Source organism: Crinia signifera, chromosome 8 (genome assembly GCF_055691185.1).
Source record: "Crinia signifera chromosome 8, ASM5569118v1, whole genome shotgun sequence".
Lineage (NCBI taxonomy): Eukaryota > Metazoa > Chordata > Amphibia > Anura > Myobatrachidae > Crinia > Crinia signifera.
Window position 1 is genome coordinate 161,152,816 of NC_139224.1, and position 6,355 is coordinate 161,159,170.

Consider the following 6,355-nt stretch of genomic DNA (forward strand, 5'->3'; position numbering starts at 1 on the left):
GTAGGTGCAGCAGTTGTCAGTGTGGTTGTGGTTTCAGCAGTTGTCAGTGTGGTTGTAGCTGTAGGTGCAACAGACGCCACGGTATTTGTAGCTGTAGGTGCAGCAGTTGTCAGAGTGGTTGTAGCTGTAGGTGCAGCAGTTGTCAGTGTGGTTGTAGCTGTGGTTTCAGCAGTTGTCAGTGTGGTTGTAGCTGTAGGTGCAGCAGTTGTCAGTGTGGTTGTAGCTGTAGGTGCAGCAGTTGTCAGTGTAGCTGTAGCTGTGGATGCAGCAGTTGTTAGTGTAGCTGTTGGTGCAGCAGTTGTCAGTGTAGCTGTGGGTGCAGCAGTTGTCAGCGTAGCTGTGGGTTCAGCAGTTGTTAGTGTTCCTGTAGCTGTGGGTGCAGCTGTTGTTGCCAGTGTTTCTGTAGCTGTAGGTGCAGCAGTTGTCAGTGTGGTTGTAGCTGTGGATGCTGCAGTTGTCAGTGTGGCTGTAGCTGCTAGTGCAGTAGTTGTTAGTGTAGCTGTGGGTACAGCAGTTGTTAGTGTTCCTGTAGCTGTGGGTGCAGCTGTTGTTGCCAGTGTTTCTGTAGCTGTTGTCTCAGAAGTAAGGGTAACAGTTGGAGATACAGTGGTTGTACTGGCTGCAGTTCCGGCCATGGTGGTTCCTGTCCTTAGCACTGTACTAGATGTAAATGCTGAAGTAGATTCAGATGAGCTCATTTCTGTGGCTGCAGTTGGCATAGATGCTGTTGGAGCTGTAAAAGTAATAAGTGATAAAATTGTGTGAAACGTGTAGTCGTTGGTCCATGCAGTGAGTTACACAGTCCCTCTGGCAAATATAGAAATTAATTCTCAAATTATCATCACATACTGTACTTAGGGATCTTCTACAATTTCTCAATTCTCTGCTGCTTAGCTTCTGCCCCATAGGTGTCCATAGGGGACAGAGGCTACAAGTTATGAATAGCAAAGCGACAAGCAGGGCCTTCTTAACGTATGTGCTCAATAGGCAGCTGCCCAAGGGCTCCCCAATTCTAGGGGCCGTCAAGCTGGGGCAGTTTGAGTTGTGGGCATCTGCCTTCTAAGTTTCTTGGGAGGCAGTAAAGAAAGCTGCCTGGTCGCTCTGATTGTGAATGACACACAATCAGGGCAGTCGGTCAGAATTCTCTTCCTGCATCCCAGCCTACAGCCAGACAGTGAATGGCTGTCAGCGTGCTGATTGGTGGATGGCTAAATCTATCCACCAATCAGGGTCCATCATTCTCTACCTGCCTCCCAGCCTACAGCCAGACAGTGAATGGCTGTCAGCATGCTGATTGGTGGATGGCTAAATCTATCCACCAATCAGGGTCCATCATTCTCTACCTGCCTTACAGCCAGACAGTGAATGGCTGTCAGCATGCTGATTGGTGGATGGCTAAATCTATCCACCAATCAGGGTCCATCATTCTCTACCTGCCTCCCAGCCTACAGCCAGACAGTGAATGGCTGACAGCATGATGATTGGTGGATGGCTAAATCTATCCACCAATCAGGGACAATCATTCTTGACCTGCCTCCCAGCCTACAGCCAGACAGTGAATGGCTTTCAGCAAGCTGATTGGTGTATGGCTATAACTATCCACCAAGCTGATGCAGTCTATAGAAGCCAGTGTGATTAGCAGTGCTGGGCCTAAGATTTAGGTGTACTGTATGCTAAGCAGGAAGAGTGTCACAATGGGGGTCTATGCAAGAGAAAATAGGAGCATTGTGTGCTTAGTTCCCACTTCCCCACCACCCAATTCTCAGAAACACAAATACAATACAATTAAATACAAATATCTATAGAAATTTTCTTTCATGATGCTCGTAACAGCAGATATCTTTGTGCAGGCCGGTAGAGGACCTTTCCTTCAGATCCCCTGTGAGCCTCCTTACCATTCTCCTGGTTGTCCGGTACTCAGTAATGTTCGCACATATCAAGCACAATGGCATTATACAATACACCATTATGGCACCAATGTGCTGTCAGCCCATATCAGTGGCATCTCCAGAGGAGGGGGTGCAGCACAGTTCAATATTCTAGTAAGAGAGAAACAATAACTGCCAGTGAGTCAGTTTGGAATGGTTGGTGGCAGTGGGTGTGGCTCCCCTCTATGAATGTTGAACTGTCCTGCAGCCCCCCCACCTGAAGCCATATGGTTGCTGCAGGTGCTGTAGGATAGGCTAAAGGACATGTAATGTGTTTCGGACACCCTGGGGAATCACCTGTATTTGTGGTATTGGGAGTGAGGATCTCGAGGTCGCCCATTCTCCCCCCATTCTTCTTTATTTGGTTAAAGAATTCTTCCTGCAGCATTTCACTAGATGGCGCCACTGAGCTATCCGGGAACACGGCTTGATTCACCGTCTTCACAGATCCTTTCCTGCAGAAGAATAACACAAATAGATGTAGTTATATTATACAACAAGTTTCTTGGTCACTCTAGCAGGGGTGGGGAACCTCCGGCCCGCGGGCCGGATACGTCCCCCGCACCCAGTATGTCCGGCCCGCCCGCCTGCCTATATTACAGCCGTCCGCCCGCCTATATTACAGAAGTATCATCCGCCCGGGGATGGCTGCTGCTGCTGCCGCCGGGGATATGTGCATAAGACGTGCCCGCCAATCACTGCCGGCGTATCCCCTCCACAGCCACTGTGATTGGCGGGCGCGTCTTCTACACATCTCCCCGGCGGCAGCAGGAGCAGCCATCCCCGGCACCTGGTATGTAATATAGGAGGGCGGGCGGATGATAATACATCAGTAATATAGGCGGGCGGGCGGCTGATACATCAGTTATATAGGCGGGCATGCAGCTGATTAATCGGTAATATAGCCGGGAGGGTGGCGGGGGAGGTGTGCAGAAGCCGCGCCCGCCAATGCTGCTTCTCTCACCCTCCCTTCCCCAGTGACTGACACATCCAGGGGTTGTCATTTACCCCTGGATTCAACCACAAACAGGTTAATGTGATTATATCTGATTCACATAATCAGACATAATCACAATAACCTGTTTGGGGGTGACACCCCCCCCCTTCCTCCACACTGTCACTTTTTATGGTGTCTCTGCCCACATGTATATGTCGCTGCCCGTGTGTATAATGCCCACATGTATATGCCGCTGCCCGTGTGTATAATGCCCACATGTATATGCCGCTGCCCGTGTGTATAATGCCCACATGTATATGTCGCTTCCCGTGTGTATAATGCCCACATGTATATGCCGCTGCCCGTGTGTATAATGCCCACATGTATATGTTGCTGTCAGTGTAATGCCCACATGCATATGCCGCTGTCAGTGTAATGCCCACATGTATATGCCGCTGTTAGTGTGTATAATGCCCACATGTATATGCCGGTGCCCTGTGTATAATGCCCACATGTTTATGCCGCTGCCCTGTGTATAATGCTCACATGTTTATGCCGCTGCCCTGTGTATAATGCCCACGCGTATATGCCGATAATTGATAATTTTTATATGGCCCCCGAAGGGTTTTCAAATTTTCCAAATGGCCCTCGGTAGAAAAAAGGTTCCCCACCCCTGCTCTATTGTAACAATAAGCTACCCAGTCCATGCACTTCATACGGCTGTGTATAGTCTTATACAGTAAACGGATCACAAAGATTTTTCACATTACAAACTGTTGCCCAAACTCCCCACTGTGCAGTGTCGCACTTGTGCAGTGACACATGGGGCCTGATTCAGACTCTCATCATCAAAATCATGCATGTGGCAGCCCTGAAACAGCGATCCCAGGAAATCGCAGGTTCATTGCTGGCAGTGGGCGGTGATGACGAGGCGTTGCAGGAGCTGAATGCAGCGCTTTGTGGGAGCGGACCAGACCATGCAGGCATCTCTGTCCGGGGTCACACCCACCCGGCTGGTAGCTCCACCCACTTATCGGGTGGCCGTGCCTCTGGCGCAGCAGGTACTGATTTTAGAGGAGCTAAAGTTGTTCGGTTTGTCTTATGAATATTCCTTTATGGTGACAGGGAGCGTTCTTATAATCAATGAGTGAATATCGGAGGTCATTCTAACTCATTCACGTTCGCACAGGGGAGCGATGTTTAGAGACTTCACATGCGTATAAGCATTTATGCGCATTTCACAGCTTTGCGAGTCAATCAGAATGACCTCATTGCCTCTTAACTACAGGGGCGGATTGGGAATTAAAACCAGCCCGGGAAATATCTTGAAGCAGCCCCAAGTGGGGGGAGTGATGTTGCGCGCCGGAGGCGCGCCCGATTTTTTAGGGGGCGTGGCCTATCAATATGGGGTGTGGCCTATTTCAACGAGGCCACGCCCAATTTTTGCCGCTGTAAGGGTATGGCTAGTGGCTCTCTGAGCTGCTGGCTATGTCCCCAGCCCCTCAGGCTGCAGAATAGGCGCATGCGTACAGCGTTTATTCTGCAGCCTGTGGGGCTGGGGAGATAGAGACAGGGGGTGGGTGACAGGGGGTCTCCCAACACAGTAGAGTGGCAGGGTGGAAGAAGATGCAGGGAGGGAGGGGGGGGAAGAGGGTGGCGTAGAATGCTGGGAGGGGAGATGCAGAGTGTGAGAACGAAGGGAGTGAGGACTTACACAGGGTGGCACAGGACGCAGAGTGTGAGGGGGGCATGGTGGCACAGGATGCAGGGTAGGAGGGGGAATGCAGAGTGGCAGGGGATGCAGGGAGGGTAGTCACAAAGTGGTGGAGGATGCAGGGAGGGGAGACCGTGATGCCCATTATACATATGCCACACACCGTGATGCCCATTATACATATGCCACACACGGCGATGCCCATTATACATATGCCACACACGGCGATGCCCATTATACATATGCCGTACACCGTGATGCCCATTATACATATACCACACACCGTGATGCCCATTATACATATGCCGCACACCCTGATGCCCATTATACATATGCCGGCCGCACACCGTGATGCCCATTATACATATGGCGCACACCCTGATGCCCATTATACATATGCAGCACACCGTGATGCCCATTATACATTTGCCATACACCGTGATGCCCATTATACATATGCCGCACACAGATGCCCATTATACATATGCCGCACACAGATGCCCATTATACATATGCCGCACACAAATGCCCATTATACATATGCCGCACACCGTGATGCCCATTATACATATGCCGCACACCGTGATGCCCATTATACATATGCCGCACACAGATGCCCATTATACATATGCCGCACACAGATGCCCATTATACATATGCCGCACACCGTGATGCTCATTATACATATGCCGCACACAGATGCCCATTATACATATGCCGCACACAGATGCCCATTATACATATGCCGCAAACCGTGATGCCCATTATACATATGCTGCACACCCTGATGCCCATACATACATATATATACATATATACATATATATATATATACACACACACATATATAAATATATATATATATATATATATATATACACACACACTATATATATATATATATATATATATATATATACATATATATATATATATATATATATAGTATATGTATATATTTTGTGTGCATTATAGTTTTAATAATTAACACATTAGTGGCAGTGGGCGACTACTCACTTAGTGATGTTTTTTTTTTCTTGTGTTCCCTGCTGCTGCGGGCAGGTGAGCTGGCTGGTGAGTTCAGACAGGCAGGAGTAGGCGGAGCAGCAAGCGGCAGGGAGTGTGGGCGCCGGGCGGACTAACTGACAGTCAGGTCAGTGAGGAGGGCGGCGGACATTACTCACCGAGTCACCGCCGCCGCGCTTCCAAGTTCCGTCGGCATCCAGCGGCCGCAGACAGTACAGCATTGCCCAAAACAAATATGGCCGCCGCATCTGTGCATTTAATATATGCATATATGCGGCGGCCATATTTGTTTTGGGCATTGCTGCCGTTGGTGACCAGGCTGGGCTGCGGCCACTTCTAACAAAGGTAAGCAGCCCAGCCTGAGTTAAATCTGGTCCGGCCCACCGGGAAACGGCCCGGTTTCCCGGTGGGCCAATCCGCCTCTGCTTAACTATCTCACCAATGGCAGGACTGGGGAAGAATATTGGCAATCTTGCCAGGCCCTCTGGAGTTCACACATTATGGCCCCTGATTCGAATTGATTCGGTCAGCTGCGAAGGTCACAGCTCACTGACTCTTTATGACACCGTCCTGGTGAATACACCTCCTTCCCGCTGCCATTTCCCCTCACAACCAGCATTTTCATGGGAACGTCCATGAAACTCTAAGCATTCCCCGGGGTGACACCCATCCCGGCTGCTGCGTGTCCCTGGCCCACCCACAGCCTGCCCCGAGGCATGTCCCCCCCCCCCCCCCCCCCGTGTTTCCAGG